This window comes from Pinus tabuliformis, chromosome 4_2 (genome assembly GCF_031772625.1).
Source record: "Pinus tabuliformis cultivar Carrire ecotype Pingquan chromosome 4_2, CPIR1, whole genome shotgun sequence".
Lineage (NCBI taxonomy): Eukaryota > Viridiplantae > Streptophyta > Pinopsida > Pinales > Pinaceae > Pinus > Pinus tabuliformis.
Genome location: NC_142304.1, coordinates 490,704,560 through 490,727,192, shown reverse-complemented (window position 1 = coordinate 490,727,192; position 22,633 = coordinate 490,704,560). Strand labels below are relative to the sequence as shown.

Sequence of the window (22,633 nt, the reverse complement as noted above, 5' to 3'; positions counted from 1 at the left end):
AAGTACTAGATCCCTCACCAATTCGGAATTCCCCTTGAATCCCTTTGCCCTTGTTATTAATGCAATTTTGTTGCCTCAACTCCTCAATACCCTTAGATAAATCCTATATGGACTTGAGAATATGTTGGACAAACTCCTCATCTTTAGTCCTTCTGTCTCCCTCGTTATCTCCATGTTTGGCCTTTCAACCTATTGTTCAACTATCACTGGATCTGGGGTAATTTGTAGCTACCTCTCCCTGCTCCTGTACCTCTGCCTCTGGTAAGTTACGTTCTGTTGGTCTTCTAGTGTCATAGACTGGTGCTTCTTTCACAGGTTGAACCAAGACTATGAGCTCTGATACCACTATAATATCCCTAAGGAAAATTTACAGTAATAAACAAAGCATGCATAGAGAAAAACACAGAAAATTTGCCCACAAATCAAACCACGAGATGAGCCAAAAACTGCATTGCTAAGCCATTTTATTGATAAAACATGATATTACAATGGGTGCTTGGAAAGTATGCACATGGGCTTGCCCAAGGCAAGTTAGCAAATCCCAAGTGATGAAGATGAATTTCCCCAAATGTGTTGGCTAATATCCCTTTGGCTTTCCGTTGAACTGCCTAGAAAATTACCTACTGGCTATGAATAATATCTGCAAGGGCTTTCCTCCGGTGCTCAGAAATTCTGGGAAATTAACCCTGAGCTCTCCCCCAAATACCCACAAAAACCCATGAAGGAATTGGCCAGATGTTGACCTTGGAATTTTAGCCCAATTTCCCTCGATGGCTCTGACGCTGGGTAGTTTGAACCACTTGTAAATCCTACTGCTAAATGCCCCCAAAATGTCCACAATCACCAACAAATCTCCTTCCTGAACTCCCCCACAAGTTTCAGCCCAAAATTCCCTTCTCTCCTCAACCCCCACATGTGACACTACCAACGACTGTGTAGTGCCTGCGTTGCTGCTGCTAGAAATTCCCCCCACACTCACAGCACGCTACTCCCGGATCGAAAGGATGAAACTCCCTCCTTGAGCTGGCAATCGAAGTCCATCGAAGCAAGGGGTGAGATTTCCACCTAGAAACCTCTTTTGCTCAACACCACTTGCAAACTTGGCTTTAGCTCAAGCATGCTAGTCTAAGAGAAAACTCAAATGATCAAGAATGCCCAAAAATGACGGTCTCCTCTTTTGTCAAAGAGCCTCCCAAATTCCCATGTGGCCCCAACCATCGACTTTCCCCCACCAATCTCCCTTAAATGAGTGCCTACTTCCTGGTGGGTCGTATTTCTCTATGGGTGGCCCCCAATAACCACTAGCGATTCGATTTTCACCCCCTTCTTCTAATGTTTGGGTCTCCCTTTAACTCAAAAATTCATGTGGGACCTCTAAACCCACCTTTCCTAAATGCAAGTATGAAATAATACAAAATTGGGCAAAAATTGATATTTTCCCTTAGAAATATTGCTAAATGGGAATATCATAAAACCCAACCTTAATAGATAGAGATTTAAATAAAAATAATCCAATTAATGTAAATTCAAATTTAAATTCATTTTTATATTACATTTAAATTTGGAAATCCAAAACTTTGAAACAAATTTTAATTCCAACACTTGACTTTTTATTATCAAATCCAATAATATAAAACTAATTATAATACCCTGTATAAGCTTTAACACTAGTCCAGAAAAATATAAAACATATTGAATTAAATAAATAAAATATCAACCTTAATAACAAGCAATTAAATTAATCTATTAATCTATATTGTCCCTCATTAAACAATTCAATCTAATTTTAGAGTAAAATTTTACCCACTTCTTTTACTTATTAGGAATTCTAGAATTTTAATTTATCAAGAATTATTACGCGGATAATAAAAATTTAATCTCCATAGAATATTCTAAATTTTTTGTGTAGAAATCATAAATCAAAGGTGATTTATTTAAAAATTAGTTATGTTATTTCCCTCATTTTAATTAAATTGATTAATTACTAAAAAATGTCATATGAACATGAATATGTGTCATTGAAACAAGTTATGGTTTTTTGGGCATGTGATATTAGTAAGTCATGTTATTGGATCATGGTATTGTAATAAAGCATATTTATACATTAAAAATCTCCATGATGAAGTGGGTGAATCTCCATGGTTAAGAATATTGTTACATGTTTTTCTAAATGTATATATGATTAAATGGTATATTAATTCATTTTATAATTATTAATAATATAATATAATTTATTTTATTTTTATGATTTTTTTAAATCTTGACAATATAAGATGTATAATGAAATAAGTATTTTGATACCCATCATTAGTATATACCAACGATTTAATTTATATAACCATGGTAAAATTAATAATACACAACATGCATTTATTCTATATGCATTTAGGTATAAGTTATTCCAATAATAATAGTATATTTAAATATAACATAGATTTTGAAATAGATATTAAAATCAACTCATTATTACACATATGGGGCTAAATAAACACATAGTTGCATCATATTCATGAGTAATTTTTGCCACTTCAAAAAAAGCAATATAAATCCATGTCGAAGTGTTAATGATATCCATATCTCATAGATCCACCATGCACCCTAGATGAGAGGAGTAAAGGAATATTTTCCTTATAAAAAAATATTGAACATGTGTGAGTTGTCATTTAGCCCCATCATCCAAGTCAAGTAAAATACGCTAGCCTCTCATTTTATGACAACACAAAGAACCCTACCCCATGCCATGTATTGTGTGACTTTTAACAATTTACTAGTGATTTTAATTCTTATAAATGACAAAAAAAAATCATTCATGGAAGGAAATAACATGGGTTCGATTACCACCACTAGGGAGATGACAATTTGAACAAAATAGGAATACATGGCATCTTTCCTAGCTCAAGAATCCAAAATTTATTTTGTAGGAATATAGAAATAAAATTCCCCAAGTTGCTTCTCTATCAAACTATGATGATCAAACTATGATCTTATTCTTCGTCCTCCCTTGATTTACTACCCCAAAATGTACTCAAACTTCCCCTCAAATTCTCTTGATCATGAATCAATTCTACTTTAAAATCTTGTTATCATTATTAAAAGCCTCTAAATTTTACACAAACAATGGTTTTGAGTACCTGCAAGTTTCTTTTGAATCTAGGTTTCACTATCATTGACTTCAAAGTGGAATTACACACTAAACCTAATCCTTATCGCTTTTTCTATAGCTATATATTTAAAAAAGCTTTGGAAAATGTTGTAAAGCTGTAACACAAACAATATTTGCTTTAAATGGGGTACAATCCTTATACTTTCTAAATAATTTAACTTACAATGTATCAAATACAAGCAAATAATCAAACCTATAGTCAAATTATATTTCATAAAATAAATAACTGAACTAACAATGCACCAAATACAAGTCCAACATTCACATGAATGGAAAAAAACGAAGTTGTAGTCTAATTGTTTTACATTTTGTAGTTTTTTGACATATTTTCTAATTAAATTTACCCAAAATTCGACAAGGATTGGTTGGAATCACAAATTTGAGCTGTGAATTCTACATAATTCGAGTGCTCCAGGGGTTTTTCAAGGATTTGAATCCATTTATGCATTCAAGAACACGTTTTAAACAACCAAAAAACACAATTTGACAAAACATTGTTTCCTCAAATTCTAAAAACATACTCCAAAATGTATAGTTTGATAGTGCCAAAAACTGAGTTCTAAAGATTAGTGAAAATATTTCTATTATGACAATGAAAATCCTACCACTTAGAAAGTCTAATGGAGGATTGATTCACCAACACTTAGGGAAAATCTACTGATAGAGATCTAACATTGTCAAATAGGAGGATCAAGAATCTCTACTACATATTCCAATAGAGATTTAGATAAAAGAAACAAAACCACGGATCACTAATTTAAATCTTAAACAACGATATATACCAAAAATAATGTCTAGATTATGATGTATGTGCATGTCCAAAAATCTACACAAATAATAATGATGATAATGATAATAATTAAAAGAGGCTGAAATAGAAAATGATATAATTAAAGGAAATTAAAACTTAGATAACTCTATAACGCATTTATATGGGATGATTAAAAAATACTAAACAATTTCTATCATCCTTCATATTTTAAAGTCAATAATTTACTAAATAAATAACCTTGGTAGTTGCAAGAGCATTATCCAAATTTAATAATTCAATGTACAACTAGAGGCAATCTTCGATGGCAAACATTAAAACCAATGATCAGTTTATTTCCTTTCCATCCTATCTAATGAATATCACTTTATTTTCATTTAATGAATAAGATGTAAAGAGAGTGGGCCAATTACTAACATATTACATGATACTTAATATTTTCCATCTCAAAATTGTTTCCACATGCTAATGCTCCCACATCTACTTAAATGGAGCAACCCTAATCCTAATATATGAAAATAGATTTCATTTTATTTTGGGATGAGGATACCCATGTAATTCATTTGATTAAATTTAAATACTAGAGTAGCATTTATCAAAGTCATGCGAGTGGTCCACCCAAAATTTATTTTTAAATATTATTTTGAATTATTAATTACTATTATTTTTATTTATAAGAATATTTCTAATTTAAAATATCTTTAATCATAAAAATATTACTAACTAAGCCAACCCTCTAAGGATTCTTTTCCAGTATCAATTGCCTCTAACTTGGTCCACGATCATGAATCTTGCCAACAAGGAGGCTCTGAGTGTGGAGTTGCAAAGGAACAGGATCCATGGAACAAAGACCTGCGTTAAGTGTCATAATCTTCAACTATGAAGGCCTCAAGATAAATAGTGAGAGTTGCCATCAATCTCCTATATATGATATGATTATTGCTTAGTTTCTTAGCACTCTTTGTCTGCCTCAGGTCACCATGCCTCGTCCTTCTGTAATGACTCCTTGTATACCTGCATCAAACCCAGTTTACTTGAGCTTCCATCTTACTTTGCCTCCAATCTATTTTCCATTGCACCATTGTAGGCAGAGATTCAATGATCAGGGAGGAGCTTCTTTGCACTCAATATTTGTAGAAAAAGGATCACAACCCAAAGGACGCTAGAATTATTTTGTTTAAGCAATTAGAAGTTGATGCTTAGGCCATAGCAAGTACCTCCAATTAGAAGCCACTCTTTAGCATGAGGTGGAATTTTGAACTATTTTCTTTGTGTACTACTTTTTTGCTTTTGGCCAAAAAAAAATGTAATCTTTAATTATGGCAAGCCCAGAAAAGCCTATAAAGATCACAGGGTAGTTTTTTTTGCTAAGATGGGATTTTGTAAGATCTTCAAAAGTTTTTTATGACAACCTTAAGACTCTTTACCTTTGTTACTGGTCTAGCTTCCCTAGCGATAGGCAATAGTAGAGCAACAATGTACTTGTTCAGAACTTTGATCTTAATATTGTAGCTTGGCTTTTACAAAAAAAAAACGCAATAGCTATCATTTTAAAGAACCATCTTAGGAGACTTTTCTTTGTATATTAAAGATTTTCTTCAATGATTTGGATATTTTCAATATTTGTTTGTGACGAGTAAGATTAAAATGATTGTACATAAACCAAATCAATAATGACCTATTAATTTTCATAAATTAAATATTTTATTTATTTATTTATTTTAATCATTATATCAAGTGCTATTTCCCACTATTAACGAAATTTAAATAATTACTTATATCATCATAAAATAACATTTTTTAAAAGATTTTTTTTTTTTTTTTTTAAGATTCTCTTGTGAAACTTTGATACCTATTTTTGTTACTATGGATGACATTTTCTACACAAGCATTTCTTTTTAATTTTTATCTTCATCTCTCCTATAATTAGTGAAGAAATAAATTTAAGTTATATTCAATTTTAAAATATAATATTTATTATTTAATATTTCATCTGATTTTTAAATAATGTCCATAAACACTAATACTTATTAAATTTGTAAATTACATATATATTCTAAATAAATTAATGAATTCCAATTCAAAAATATAACCCATTTATTTTTTTCATATATTATTCACTTTATTTTAGTTAAATCAAATTTATATAATATTTAACCAAATTGAAAAAAATATTGAAATGAAATAGTCCTTTTTAAAAAATTAAAAAATTGTTGAACTTAAATTAATGATCCCCATTCAAAGATTTAACCAATTTATTTTTTTCATATATTATTCACTTTATTTTAGTCAAATCATATAATATGTAACCCAAAATGTTTAAATTAAATTAATGATCCCCATTCAAAGATTTAACCCATTTATTTTTTCATATACTATTCACTTTATTTTAGTCAAATCATATAATATTTAACCCAATCGAAGAAAGTGTTGAAATGAAATTAGTCGTTTTTATTTAGATCAAAATAAAAAATAAAAAAGTGTTAAAACTTAAATTAATGATGGCCCATTCACAGATTTAACCATTTTTATTTTCATATACTATTCCCTTTATTTTAGTTAAATCGAATTCATATCAGATTTAACCAAATTGAAGAAAGTGTTGAAATAGTAGTCGTCCCTTTTTTTAATATTTAGATCAAAATCAAAGGAGTGTTGGACTCGTCTGACTCGTGATGGTTTATTGTTTATACCAAATTTAATAAATAAATCAAGTGTATTTGTTATTCACATTAAATTAGATATGCAACATATTGTTTGTCAATGTAATTTAATGTGATGATTTTTTTTTAATCTTTTCTAGACAATGATTGTAAGTAACATTTTGTTATTTAAATTGAGTTTTTGAATTTAGAAATAGATTCAATTCTCTACCAAACCTCTAAAACATTGAAATTGTATAGACTCAACCATCTAAAATTACAATTTTCCCAACTAGATAATATGCTCATAAAAAGGCCAAAGAGTTTATTTGTTTAGATAACATTATGGTCAACTCAAATACAACTTGAATGGGACTAAAAGTTAAGATGTGCTTCTTCTTAAAAGGTTAGAGATTCAAATGTAGAGGGTATATACACCTCTGTAAACTTTTTCAATAAAATTGTTGTGTGGAGGACTACCAATCTTAAACTTAAGCCTATGCACCCACAACTTGGATAAAAAATTCCACGGAAATAAATAAAAAATTAATAATAAAATGATTTAATTAATATAAATAAAAATTTAAAAAATTTCAAATGTAAATCAAATTGTTGTGCCAGGCATCACCAATCTTAAATTGAAACATATGCACCCACAACTTGGATAAAAAAGTCTAACATATAAAAATAAAGATTTAAAATAATTTAATTAATATAAATAAATATTTAAAATTTTTAAAAAATAAACTTCAAACTTAATTAAAAAAATAATCATATTTAACTAATTAAATAAAATATTAATATGGATAAAATTGAATAAATTAATTTTTAAATAATTATATATATCTTTTTGGCTATGGTCAAGGGGTGATCGCTATGGGGTTGATCAATCCCTAAGGGAATTTAGCCCAGCGGCCCACTAGCAAAGCCTAACCCTAAGGACTTCGGGCAGAATGGACCCTATAACCTCCCGAACCCGGAGGCACTAATTTTGACCAACTAAACTAACCCTTGAGGCTTTTTTATAATAATATTTATTATTAATATAATTTAAATGAATTTAATAGTTAAAAATACTAATATATATATCTCATATTTATAAAACCAATAAAATATATTTACTTTAATAAATGTATTTTAATGTATTTCAATTTCTCTAACTATCAAAAATAAAAATAAAAAATAAAATAAATAAATCATAATTTTCAATTAAATTAATATTATTAATAATATTAAATTAATAAATTCTATACATATTATATCTATTTATTATATCTGCATATTTATTTTTGTTTATGGTTTTCCAAATAAGTAAAAAAATAAAAAAATAAAATAAATTAATCATAATTTTTGAAATTAAATTATTATTATCAATAATATTAAATTAATAAATTCCATACATATTACATCTATTTATTATATTTAAATATTTCTTTTTGTTATCGTTTTCAAAGTAAATGTTAAAATTAATTAGTATGTGAGTCATTTAGTTTGGTTATTCTTAATAATAAATTTAACATAAGGAGGATTATTAATTAAAATTAAATAATTATTATAAATAGAGTTTTGATTTGTGATTTTATCTCATGTATTTTAACTAGATTGTTTTTTGTCCTGAAAATCATGGAAATTACCTTAAATTTAAGGTAATGTTGTTAAAATTTAATATTTTGAATGGTCCAAAGGTGTTTTATGGTGTTGAATCCATTTTTATTATCAAAAACATGATTCAAATATTGTTACTACAAGATTTTTTTAATTTGTTTTTCCCAAATTCCAACCACTTTTAACTATACGAACCATTCTTTTTTTTTTATCTTAAAAATGAGGGAAAAGAAGTAATGTCAAAGCTTTGATTGATATATGTCACATGGATTCCCCATCCACCTGGGATTAGGAGTGAGCATATTTAGGCAAATGATTTTGAACAGGTGTAAATGGTGCCTGGGCCCCACCATCCACATCATATTTATAACTCATGTTTTAGTGAGGCGGATCCATGTGGTATTGATATACGTCACATGGAGTCCCCATCCGCCTGGGATTAGGAGTGAAAGCATATTTAGGCCAATGATTTTGAATAGGTGTAAGTGGTGCCCGGGCCCCACCATCCATATCAGATTTATAACTCATGTTTTAGCGAGGCGGATCCATGTGGTACTAGAAGTAAAAGCATATTTTCCATACCAGACAAACGATTTTGAATAGGGATAAATGGCGACCAGGCCTCACCATCCACATCAGATAAATAAATCAACTCCAGTTTTAGTGACAACAGAGGGTTTTCTGGCCTGTGGTCAATTATCTCGAATGGTAAGCCTCAGGACTCTTAACACCATTTAGCCTCAAGGTTCTTAACACCACTTAACCTCAAGGTGTTCTACCCTGTGGTCGTGAGTTCGACTTTCATGAAGGCGAAATAGACCTCCCTACCATGTAGCACAGTTGGTGGATTTTCATAAAATAAATATATGAAATTAAAGTCCACCAGATAGAAACCCAGTGGATGGACCACAAACTGAGTGCCATATAAAATTCTCTTTCTATTATGGCAGAATCCTACTGCCTATCAACATTAATGGCGGGCCTGAAGTTGAAGTTCACTTAGAACTTAAGAAAAATCCTCTAATAGAACTCTATATAGTGATTTCAGATATTCAAATAGGAAAAACAGGAATCTCCGTTGCATAAACAAACAGGGAGTTGCAAAAGGAAACAGGATCAGAGATCACTAGTGGTAAATTTAATCTTATGCAAATCTACATATACAACTCTATATAGAGATATACGGTAGTCAATTAAGGGAGACGATCAGCCATTTGGCTAAGTTTCAGGAGAATTGAACAATATTTCTTATGTAACCTTAAATGGAGGGTCTTCTCTGGCTCCAAGATCCTTATTGGCCTTGACCCTATCGCTGATGTCAAAGATCCTCTAAAGTTCCCGGATCCTCTTCTGTTTTATCTTCACAGGTCAGGTTGCTTCACGTGGAACAGAATTATAGAGAAATGGAATGGCCTCTTCCCTATCCTTAAGAATGCAGCAGAACTTGGCATCCCTCAGGTTTTATCTTCTTTATGGCTCTCTCAAAAATTATCTATTGAACAGATGGCCTTGAAGCGCGCTTCGTCGGAGGATCACATGGTTTGGTCGATTCCATCATCTACAACAACTGTCAAAGATATTTATTTGGACCTCATCTACAAAAAAATTCCTCCGTCCAGGAAGATTTTCCCTCTAAAATGGTGGAAGCTCTCATGCCCCCTAAAAGTGATTATTTTCTCCTGGCTCGTCTTTTATAACAAGAACCTGACTTGGGAAAATTTAAGGAAACGTGATTGGAATGGCCCCAGCAGATGCGTTCTATGCAAGTTGGATGAGGAAACAAATTCCCATATGTTCTTCTCCTGCAGGACCTCCTTACTTATCTGGTATGAACTTGCTATGATTTATTCTGTTCAAATTCCTAACTTCTCTTCTGTGGATGCAGCTTTTCATTGGTGGGGAAATCAACACCCTCACAAACGCCCAATCCTCCCGATAACTATATGGAGTATATGGAAATGGAGGAACTTAAAAGTATTTGAGAATTCAAACATATCTTTCAACTATGTGTTATCATCAGTTTTAGCTCTTCATCCTTCCAGTGCTGGACAGTAGATTTGCTGAAGGTCATAGTGCCGATATATTTGTTTTTGGCAGTTTTGTATGGCAGTTTGGTATGGGCTTCATTTGCCCTTCTCATGAGATAATTTGTTGATGGTCATTATGCCGATATATTTGTTTTGGCAGTTTTGTATGGCAGTTTGGTATGGGCTATATGTGTTCTTCCATGAGACAATTATGCACTTATCTTGTTTAACTATCTTTTTCCTTCTTTGGGGTTCATCTGCTTCTTCCACAGAGGCAGTCTACTCTCTCCATGTGTGCTCAACAAGCATATGCTGTATATATTGCCTCAATATAATATTAAAGCTTTTCTTTCTGAAAAAAAATGTCAATTAAGGGAGACATGAATTTTCGAGGTCTACGGTAGTCAATTAAGAGAAATAGGAATTTTCGCTACATAAATGTACAGGGATTTGGAAAAGTGTACAGAAATTGGGAAAAGGCAACAGAATCAAAGATCAATGCACTATTGATAGTCTCAATCAAATTTATTGTGATCCAAATGCACGAATGCTACTATGGCGCGATGAAGTAGGAGCCGAAATAGGAAACAAGTTGGCTGATGGACAGGAATGAGACTGTGAGAAAGAAAGGATTCATCCATGCTAGGCAAGTCTAAATATTCCCTCTTCCATTGGTCGAGCGATATCGTTCCTCTCCCTTTGGATTTTAGACTTCGTTCCTCTCCCCCTTGGTCATGGCAGTAGTGCCTATCTATGCCTGGTAGGTGGCCTAGCCTGTAGCATGGTAGGTGGGGTGCCCCCGGTAGACCACTGATTTCCATCATATTGTTTAGGTCTGAAGCCCTCGCTAGTTCGACCTGTGCACCTACTTTTTGCAATATAGCCCAATCAAACTCTTTCCAATCACTATTTGCACCATTGTATGAGGCAAGAATGCTACATCGGTTGTTTATGGTTAGAGCACAATCTAAGTCTTTCTTTGGTCGTTGTAAAAACAGAGGCTCCTGAACCCTCCATTTTGACCAACTAATTCTAACCCCCGAACCCCACCAAACCTCTCGCACAATCCGGATCATTGATCAGCCTTGCAAAATCAGATGGTGGCGCTGAATATCGCACGGCTGAAGTCATTGAACTTTAGTGTGCGATGAGGGTGGTTTTCAGACCCGGCCCTCATCCACGTGTCATGAGTTGTATGGCATCGCTGCCAAATTTTCAAAACCACCTTCGGCTTGAAAGCGGTGCGATCGCTCCAAAACCACTTGGGAAGCGGTTTTGTCTCCTGCCACTGGAAAATTGGGAAATGTTGCCGCCAAAACGGATGTCGTCGATTATTACTTTCAACCTCTCTCCGGATTGAGAAAACCTTGCGCCAGACTCCGGGGATTTTCAGGGTTGTGATTACCATGGCTGCTGAGGCCGACCCTGGCCAACCTTCCATTGTAGACCTGTCTGACCAAAATTGTGATTCTTGCATAAATCTGCTCATTGCGAATTGGCTTCCTTAGTTTTGTTCTTATACACTTCTTTGTCCTCTTCCGCTTGGTTATGGCAAAGTTCTCTTAGGTTGCTCTGCGACATTGCGAGCCAATCCATCGAAATTCTGCTATCCTTACAGCTGACACCTTGGTTGGCTAGAATGTCCGCCAATTTGTTGGCCTTTCTACGCACATGGATGAATCTAAGTGTGCGTAGTCCCTGAAGATGTCCCTGTATTTTATGGAGAACCTGTATTAACCTCCAGTGTTTTGTAACTTTTTCTGGCCCTGTTCCATGACTAATTCTCTTGGTCGCGTTGATGACTAACTCTGAATCAGCTTCTATTATCACATTTTGGCAGTTGTCCTGTTTCAAAAATTCTAAGCATTGCTCCAAAGCCATTAATTCCGCCATGTTGTTGGTGGCTTTTCCTAAATGACCATGGAAGAGGGAGATAATGCTTCTGGTTTCATCTCGAAGAACTCCTCCAAAGCCTGCCATTCCCGAGTTACCTTTTGAAGCTCCATTGATGTTAAACTTCCAAAAACCTTTCGGGGGAGGATTCCAGAATTCTTGAATTGTTTCCCTCATGATTATTTTCCTGTCTAGACTTTGTGGAATGAGCCCCTGCATGCCTAACTGCCTGAGAATTCTTAACTCTGCTTCTGTGGGAGGGTTTTTGGGGAGATCCCTCACTGTGGTTCCGACTGTCTCCTTGAGCTGTTTCAAGATTTGCTCCAATAGGCGAAGAGAGGAATTTTTCTCCTCTTTGAAGATTCTTTTGTTTCTTTCTTTCCACACATTCCATATAATGAAACTTGGCAAAAGAGCCCAGGCAGAGTTAAGAATTTCATAATCCGAAAAATTATTCCTTCAATTGTTTAGGGTGTTAGTGATACTTTCTTCGTCTCTATCGGACTGAATGAAGATGGTGGCAAAGAAATCCCATAACCTGGTGGTGAAAATGCAACTATTGAGAAGATGTTCCATAGTCTCCTCTTGGGCTTCACAGAGCTGGCATCTGGAGGGCCCCAGCATACCCATCTTTCTAATATTATCCCAGGTTAAGATTTTCCTGTGGTGAACCAGCCACATAAAAATTTTGATCTTCATCCAGCGTTTGTGCCTCCATAGCTTCTGCCAAGTTCTATCCGGAGCTTGGGAATCCAGCCCAAGGAGAATACCTTTTGCTTCCTTAATATTAAAGTTGCCTTCTTTGTTGTTACCCCATCTTAGTTGATCTTACCCTTTAGTAACTAAAATCATCCACTAATCCAACATCCTCATAAGGGTCTCTGCTCTACTATTGAGGGTTTTGTCCTCTCTGCCATCTATTTTTCTCCAAGTTCTCCATTTTCCTGTATTGTGAGAATGCTCCCAAAAGTCCTTTACCTTTACTAATCCTTGGTTGTCTGTCTCATGCTTGAGGCCCAAAAATTCCTCTTTCAATAGTGTTGGTTCTTGTTGCCATTTGTCCTCCCAGAATAGTGCCAGATCTCCCTCTCTAATTTCCCAGAAACTGTTTTTTTGAACCACCCCTCTGTTCTCCCAGGCCTTGTTCCATATGGGAGAGCCCTTCATGTTTCCATACATTCTTATGATATCAGAAGAAGGCCAAGCGCTGGCATATTTTTCCTTCCAGATGCTTGCCCATTGAGCCTTAGGATCCTTAACCCACCACCACCAAAGTTTGGCCCCAAAAACCTGACTGAGAATCTCTAGATCATCCAATCCTAGGCCTCCTTGGTTCTTGGGTTTACAGATCTTTTCCCATGAGACTAAAGCCCATTTTTTCCTTGTTTCCTCTTTGCCCCAAAGAAAATCTCTTTGGATATTTCTAAATTGTTGTAAGACTCCTTTTGGAGCTGGGAGAGCTGATAGCATAAAGATTGGGATAGCTTGGAGCACTGCCTTTGTAAGAACCAGTCTACCAGCCAGATTTAAAGACCTGATTGTCCATTTCCTGACCTTATCTTGCATCTTAATGATTAACGGTTCCCATATGTTCTTGTGCAAAGGTTTAGCCGTTAGAGGAACTCCCAAATACTTAGAGGGGAGGGATTCTCTTTGAAAGCCAAGAATTCTGGAGACATTTCTCTGAATGGCTATATGGGTGTTAAAGAAAAATATTTTTGATTTGGAAAGATTGACTTCCATACCTGTTGCCATAGCAAAGTCATTCAAAATTTGTTTGTATGCTAGCACTTCCTTGACTGTGGGAATTCCCTGTAACATGGTATCATCTACAAATTGTTGATGAGTCAGAACTTGACCATTCTCCAATAGTTGGAGTCCTTGAATTTTGCCCGTTACTCTAGCATGCTTAATGGACCGCCCCAACCCTTCCATCATGAGGATGAAGAGAAAAGGAGAGAGCAGATCTCCCTGTCTGAGTCCTCTAGAAGGAAGAAAAATTTCAAAGGGAGAGCCATTAACTAAAATTGAAAAGCTAGAGGAAGTCACCAGGGCCATGACTCATCTGACCCAATTAAGATCAAAACCAAATGCGGTAAGCACTTTCTTGATAAATGTCCAGTTCACTTTATCATATGCTTTGGCTATGTCTAATTGCATGATCATACCTGCTTCCTTTTGCTAGTTAACGAGTGAACCACCTCATGAGCTTGAATGATGTTGTCTAGAATTTCTTTGCCTTCCACAGACCTAGATTGTTCCCCCGAAACAAGCGTAGGCAGCAAAGGTTTGAGTCGGTTGGCCACGACCTTGGAAATTATTTTGTAAACTACATTGCATAAAGCGATGGGCATATACCTCTTTGGCGTTTGAGCATTATCTTGTTTTGGAATAAGGGAGATAAAGGAGGTATTGAGTGCTTTCAAAATAGTTCTGTTCAACATGGAATCTTCCACAACCCTTAAAATATCCTTTTTGACAATATTCCAACAAGCTTTGAAGAAATCCACATTGAATCCATCCGGACCTGGAGCCTTGCCATTTTGCATTTCCTTGAGGACCTCACTAACCTCCTTTTCAGTTACAGGTCTGTTGAGATTACAATTATCCTCTCTGGAAACCAACTTAAGGATATGTTTAGTGAAGTCCTTGATGAAAGGCTCCCTTACTAAAATGTTTTCCTGGGCAATACCTCGGAAGTGCTTAACTAACACTGCTTCTATCTCCTCATGGGATTGATGAATCTGCCCATCCTCGTCCTTGATCGAAGAGATCCTGTTGTGAGTCCTATTTGCAATGGTGGATCTATGGAAAAATTTAGTGTTACACTCTCCTTCTTTTAGCCATTGAACCCTTGATTTTTGTTTCCAAAAAATTTCCTCTTGTTTACACAACTTTTCCCATTCTTGATGATGTTTCTCTACTTGATCATTTTTGTTCTTATCAAAGCCTTCCTTGATCAAAGCTTGGTTGAGCTCCAGAATTTTATTTTCCACAGATTTCTTTCCTGCAAAAATATTACCAAATTCATTCTTGTTCCAAGCTTTTAGCTTCAGCTTGATGTGCTTTAATCTTTTGTGTAGCAGGAACATTGTTGATCCCTGAATCTGCAAATCCTCCGCCCACCATTTTCCAATGTTGCTAATGAATTCTGGGTGTGAAAGCCAAATATTTTCAAATCTGAAAGGTCTATTTCTTGGGGTACCTATGCCCTTGATCTCCATTTGAACCGGCCAGTGATCTGAGCCTCCAAAAGGAAGAATTCCTGCTATTATTTCCTTGTCTAGAAGCATGAGATCCTCAGAGATCATGAATCTATCTAACTTGGAGGCTACCTGGGAATCCCCTCCTCTTTTGTTGTTCCATGTACAGAGGCCATTGTTTGTCTCAATATCAACAAGCTTCATGTTTTCTGAAAAGATTTGGAAGGCTAAGGAATCTTTATTTAGAGCTCTTGTACCCCCTTTTTTCTCCGAGAGAGATCTAATCATATTGAAGTCCCCTCCTATGACCCAAGGTAATCCTGCATGTCTGACCCAGAGATCCACCAAGGATTCTATAAACCTGATTTTGTCATCTAACCTTTGAGGGCCATAAACATTCGTAACTAGATAAGTGTCCCTGTCTCCTACAGGCTGTATAACCACTGATAAATAATTCCTTGATGCCTCCGCATCAATTATTCCAATTTTTTGGGGATTCCAGAGAGTGAGGATACCCCCTGCTGTATTTTCTGCTTTAACTTCTAGAAACTCAAATCTACTGAGCCATTTACTATGGATTTGCCTTAACTTTTGAATGGAGCATTTCGTTTCTTGGACAAAAATTATATCTGGAGCTGCCTGTTTCATTATGTTATTCAACATTCTTTGTTTTCTCTTGCTGCCTAGACCTCTAATATTCCAAGTTGTGAACTTCATAATTAAAGATTGGTAAAGGAGTAATTGGTTAGATCTTTCATCTTACCTGAGTCTACCATAAGCTTTCCACATTCCATCAGTAGCTCATTCTGCTTTTTCCTGCCTCTTTTTTTTTTTTTTTTTCTGGATTTCTCGGTGCTAACCTCGGAGTCGATTTTACTGCTTTCACCCCTTCATTGCTCTATCTTTCAATGTTGTTTACTCCCTCCAAACCCTTTGCCTGAGTTTTCCATAAGAATAATTGTTGTATTCGATTGCACTCTTCTTGTGGTAGTGATTCTACCCCGCCAGTTGTTCCCTGAATCAAGAACCCTTCTAGATCCAGGTTTTCTCTGTCAAGAATCTCCTGTAGCTCATTGTCCTCCATTTCCACCTCACTCTAGGTCATTTTCTGATCCATTTCCAGTTCTGATTCACTCATCATGATCCCTTTTTGTTTTTCATTTCCCTGTGTCTGATCATGTTCTTTTTCCTTCTCCTTCTTTTCATAGCCTTCGTTCATTACTTGATCTTCTACTGCTATTTCTTCGTCTTCTTCAAGAACTTGGAATTGATTCTAACTAACCTTTTGTCCTTCATTTTGGTGTTGCTTTGGCCCTTTTTTGCCGCTTTTTCCTTTATGAACTACTTTGTGAAAGCTGTCTGTGTCTCTCATTGTGTTAGTTTTGCTTTTGTTCTCTGCTTTACTGAGGGGGCAGTCTCTTAGAAGGTGTCCATGTTCATGGCATCTACGACATCTAAATGGAATATGCTCGTAGTCAACTGTCTGCACCCAGTCCTCATCAAAAACCTCCAAGATGACCTCATCCGGAAGAGCTCCGGATAGATCCATCTCCACACAGATCCTTGCAAAAGGGGTATATTTTCCCCTCCTTGTGGCTTCAGAAGCTTTGACAAACCATTCTAATTTATTGCCTATGGCAGCTAGCGATTCTGTTTGCCAATAATCAAGAGGTAGAGAATAGAGTCTTACCCAAACTGGGACTGAAGTAAAAGTTTCCTGCTCCGGTACGAAGTTCATCATCCATGGCCGCATATAGAGCCCTGCTGCTGCATAGAAGTAGGGCCCGCCTTCAAACACTTTGTCTTTATCTTCAATGTTAGTGAACACCACAGTAAAGAAACCCTTGGACCCCAGATGAAGATCAATGCTTCCTTTAGGCTTCCAGTGGTATCTGATCCATGTTTGTAAAGCTTTTTTAGTGGGCCATAGCCCCATGAATTTGCATATTATTGCATAAGTCCGCATGTGATCCCTATGCGCCTGTAGTGCTGGATCATTTAAAACTACTCTAGGAGTGATTTCAGTTTTGGGTTTGCACGGTCCCTTTTGAGTTTTGTCTTTTGTTCCCTCTTTTTTGTCATTTACCTCCTTGTCTTTTGTGCCATCCTTCTCCTTCGATTTGTTACTTTCTGTTTCCTCTTTCCTGTTTCTTCTTCCTTTCTCAACATTACCTCTACCTTTTTCCGAGGGTTTCTTGCCCTTGTTGGTCACTGTCTCCTTGTAGGAGGAACTCCCTCCCCTATGCCGATCCATGGAAAAAGACCTCTTTCAAAAAACTGAAACCCTAGACGCAAGCCCTTCGCTCCTGCCTCTCCCTTCGAAGGCAACTCCACTATCTCCTGAACATCTTGATTATAATATTTACATACAATTTCTCTTGCTTCCTGGTGTAACTGGCTTGGATGCAACTAAGCTGCAAGTTGAGACCCTTCTTGGTTGTTTCGGATTTCAAACTAACTCGCTTGGACTTGAAGCAGACCTAGGCGCAGAGACAAAGACAGGGATAAAACCACCACATTATTCAGGAACGTGGATACCTGGGTACCATCTAATTAAATTTAAATACTAAAGCATCATCAATTAGACATCAAGCCTTTTTAAATTTCTTGTTTGCCGGGAAGACTTTGGGATTTTCGAAGATAATCAAGCTTTTTATAAAGCTGAAAAAAATTAAGCAAGGATTCCATCTGGTTTTCCCGGTCAGAAGGAATAAACAGAATTGTCTGGGACCTTCACCGGGTGTGGCTAATCCAAATCAAAATCCAAAATTTACACCCAACCCAAAACTCAAACTAAAAGCTTCGGTGGATGACTTCACAGAATTTATAAATCACATATTGCTGGCCGTCGAATTTTCAGAGGGTTTCCCTATGTCCTAGTTGCCTCAGAAATTTAAACAGCTTACAGGAAAGTCTCTTGATGTTAAGCATCTTGGATACAAAAAACTGACTCAATTTGTTTATCAATATCGCGGCTCATTTCAGTGGACAATACCGCCGCTCAATTTAGTCGGATATTTCCTGCACCTGTAATCAGGGAAATTTTGGCCGACTCAGACGAAGCAACCTCCATTAACACGGATGTTTCTGTTTTTGTGTGATCTTTTGACACATATCCCTGTATATCTCGTATAGGCATGATGTATATTTGGTGACTATCCTATGGCAGTCAGTTTATTCCAGGTGTTTACATGCTGCTGTCCCTGAAACTCCTGTATCTGACCTTTTGTGTTTCCAGTTCCATAGAGTCCTCGATGCACAGGGCATCCAATATGTTTTTTCCTCCTACAAGCACACTTTCAAAGTTTTTGATGTACTATTTGTTATATATTGCCTCAATATAATGCATTCTGCTTTTTCGATCTGAAAAATAAAAAATAAAAAACCTCCATTAACACGGACGGCGATCCTACTAAAATGAAAGAGAAAGTAGAAGAGGACCGACCTTCTAGTGGTGGAAGTAGCAAGAAGTTGTTAGAAAACAGGGGTTGGGATGAATAAATCGATATTGAACAAGTAGCAAGAAGTTGTTAGAAAACAGGGGTTGGGATGAATAAATCGATATTGAACATTTCCCAGTTCACAATTCTGCTTACTGACATGGATGAAGTATTCTTATCAATACCAATTCAGGGTTTAATCAAGTTTGAATCCACACAAACTCAAAGATAAAGAGCACACGCGAACTCATTAAGCCGAGAAAGAATCCATGAAATGGAAAACATGTTATGAAAGAAGTTTTGACCCGATTATCAGTGAACTCTATCCATGCTTATTGTATTCAAGCTTAAAACGTTTTAAGAGCTGCAACAATCAATCCCGTTTTGCAGTATGCGGCGGCCATCCCTAATATAAATTCTCTGTTCAAAATCAATCTATCTACCTAATCTGACACATTTTAAATGAAACGCCGGAAAGAACAGTTAATAATTGGGAAATTCCTTTGCAATGTATCTGCAAATCTCTTTATAGTCTAATGATTATAAAAGAATCACACAGTGACCTTAAACCCGACGTATTAATTGATTTCAAGAAGAATTTACAACATTATACCTCATCTTTATCCCAATTCCTTGAACAAGAAATTTAAAGCTTAATGAAAATTCTAATCTAATATTCACTTTACCAGAAATTTAAAAGAGCTGCTCATTTCTTTCAAGTTAAACAAACATTCTAAATCTAATAGGGAAATAGATAACTGCAATACAATCAAGTATCAGGAAAGTACCTTGGAAAGGTAATGCTTCAGAGAAACAGTGCTTACTCCGCCATTTGCACACGGACCTCTCTAGGCTACATATTAGCAAAGTCGCTGAAAGCAAGAAATGAACAAACAGAGCACCATAGCTTATAAATTTTGAAAATAATTAATAAATTATGGAACAGATAGCCAATGTTGTTCGCACAGAAATCAAATCCACAAATAAGCACAAGCCCAGAGGTATGTACCTTGCAAATATAGCTATGTAGGAGTATTCACACAGGGCTTTGCACCCAGTGTTCTATCTATGAAGCTGCAACGAAAAAAATGAAAAATAGACAAAAAAAAATATATATCATTAGTGCAGAAACTTGTAGAAATAACCTAAATCAGAGAGATTAGAGATTTCAATTATTGTTAATATGAGGAAACTAAAGTGTGTAGGTAACTTGCAAATCTAGCTTTGTAGGAGTATTCACGCAGGGCTTTGCACCCCGTTCTCTATCGTTGAAGCTGGAATCTAGAATTAAAAAGAAAAAAAGCCATTAGTGCAGTAACATATAGAAATAACCAATGAATTTTTGAAACCAAACAGAGAAATTAAAGATTTCCATTATTGTTAATATGAAGAAACTAAAAGGCAGATCTCCCTCACCTCATTCATCCATTTATAAAAGGAATGGAGATTACATTGGCCAATTTGTCTCACCAAAATATCTGCTTAAGAAAATTTTTCCTCTGCTCTGTTGTGAATCAACACGGTGGTTAATTTCACAGACAAACTACAAACATTCAATCATGACACAATACACCCAAACAGACGAGACGAGAACATAAGGAACGCTCCACACATTCAATCATGACACAAGCATACGAGAACAGAAACAAAGGAACGCTCCACACATTCAATCATGACAGAAGCATACGAGAACAGAAACAAAGGAACGCTCCACACATTCAATCATGACAGAAGCATACGAGAACAGAAACAAAGGAACGCTCCACACATTCAATAATCACACAATACACCAGTCTACCACCGCATGGGAGATCAGAGAAAAGCAGAGGAAGCATAACCAACGTTAGAACCAGATTGTAACATATAAAGACTCTGCCATGTCATCTTTTCCTCTCGATTTTATCTCACAGACAACGGTCATGTTTTTGTGAATTCTTAGCCATCAAGTATAGATTCTTGAAATTTCGTGCCAAGAGAAATCAATGCCACGTCATGTTGATGACTCGACATCGTTATTGATATTTTGAAAACGCTGGGATCATAATTATAAAAATGCTAGTTCGTTTTTAAGAACTTAAGAAAGAAAGAAAAAGAGAAATTATTTTAATCTTTATGAAGTTAAAGATAGTCTATGGGACAGAGTGTTTTTTCATCTGCATGATGTATTTGGCATTTTTTTTATGAAGCTACAAAATAAATGCTCCCAGCGTATCCCAAGAGCTCACTGCGAGCATATCTACATAACTTTCCCTGCTGGATTTGAAGGCCTCACATTTAGAGGTTAAAAAAGTGACATCATTATAAAAATTTCGATGGTTTTCAAGATGTTAAAGTCTCAAGGAATTATCTCAATATAATTTTTTTGTTTTTAATATATTTAAATTCTTAATTTTTTAAATGGGTTATAAAATTATAGTTTCTTTATTTATTTTTAATAGAATTTCAAATTTTTATTATAAATTTTTTAACATTTTGAATTTATAAATTTTTATTATAGAATTTTTTTAATATTTTGTATTTATATATTTATATTTATAGTATATTCATTTTATATCTCAATAAAATGTCTCAATGTTTGTCCCACAAATAGCAAGGAGCTAAAGGATTTTGTCATGGAGAAGTTTGGTAAAAAGGTATGGGGAAAAGAATTGGGTAGAAAGAAGAAATATTACATTGAAGAATTCAACCCTACTTATTATTTACAACAAAAAGAGGTTATTGGAGCTAGCATTTCATGGAGGGCAAAGGTTCTTATTGCTCAATTAAGGACCAAATCACATCAACTTCGGTGTGAAACAGGGCGGTGGAAAAGGCCTAAAGAAGCTTGGGTAAAGAAGCTTGGGAAGAGCGTGTGTGTACATTTTGCACGTTTGGGGTTGTGGAATTCATTTTGGAATGTGATGCATTCAAAGACATCAAAGAAAGTTATGAAAACATGTTAGCATCAGTTTCTTGGCATTGTTTTTTAGCCAGAGAATTGTTGGAAGGTTGGGCCAGCTCATCATCAATTTGAATTGGAAAAGAATTGAATTGCAAAAAAAGTCAAGGAACTAATGATCTCCTAGACTATTTTTAGTCTAGTGGACCTTAAAAATTCATTTCATTATTATAAGATTTATAAAAATACAAAAAACAAAAAACTTTTTATTTATATATCATATAATAACTTAATTGGCAATTATTAAGTCATGAAATATTATGAAAATCATAAAATTGAGGGTTCAAAACTAGGTCATTCCAATAAAATATGTCTGTTTGATATTTCTAATAATTAATGGACATTAGTGTTGTCATATATGTATATAGAATGGCTTTAATATTTATGTAGAAATATATTTTTTTTATTTGTTTATTTATGATGTTAATCAAACAAGAATATTAATGATATTTTTAACCTACATATTATTATTTTTTAGACTATATTTGTATATAGTTTATTAACTAAATGTCATAATTTTGATATTATTTATTAGTTTTTGAATTTATAATATTGAGAAAGTAGTTAATTGAAAAAATAAATATAATTTGTATATCTTCAATATGTTGACCTTTAATAAGTATAAGTGATAATTATTTATTTGGTATTTAAATGTCACTTTCTAATAATAAAAAATCTCTCAAAATTTATTTCTTACAATTTATTATAAAAAATGTGACCTAAGGGACATATGCATAAACAAGTAAGCAAATGGATAGAGATAGGAATGAGGAGCTCGACTTTTGCATTCTTCATTCGACCTATACATCCCCTACTTCAACTTTGCTATGATTTCTCCCATAAGGAAAAGAAAACTTGTCATTGGCTAGAAAAAGTGAAATGGTGATTGTGCTCGGGTGTAGAGTGAAGTTGAGATGTCTTCAAAGAGTTTCTCGAGTGAAGTGTATGTTGTG

General features: G+C 34.8%; 1 protein-coding gene across 2 annotated transcripts in view; it reads right to left on the bottom strand.

Annotated features, from left to right (window-relative positions):
• LOC149170110 (BTB/POZ domain-containing protein At1g63850-like) overlaps positions 1–19,616 on the bottom strand; it is a 70,656-nt gene extending 51,040 nt beyond the window's left edge. The window contains exon 1 of one of the 2 annotated variants that reach the window (XM_089428882.1): positions 19,531–19,616. The gene's annotated coding sequence lies outside the window, so the exon portion shown is untranslated. The remainder of the gene's footprint in view (positions 1–19,530) is intronic. The other variant, XM_089428880.1, reaches the window with a different exon arrangement.
• Between the last annotated feature and the right edge of the window lie 3,017 nt (positions 19,617–22,633).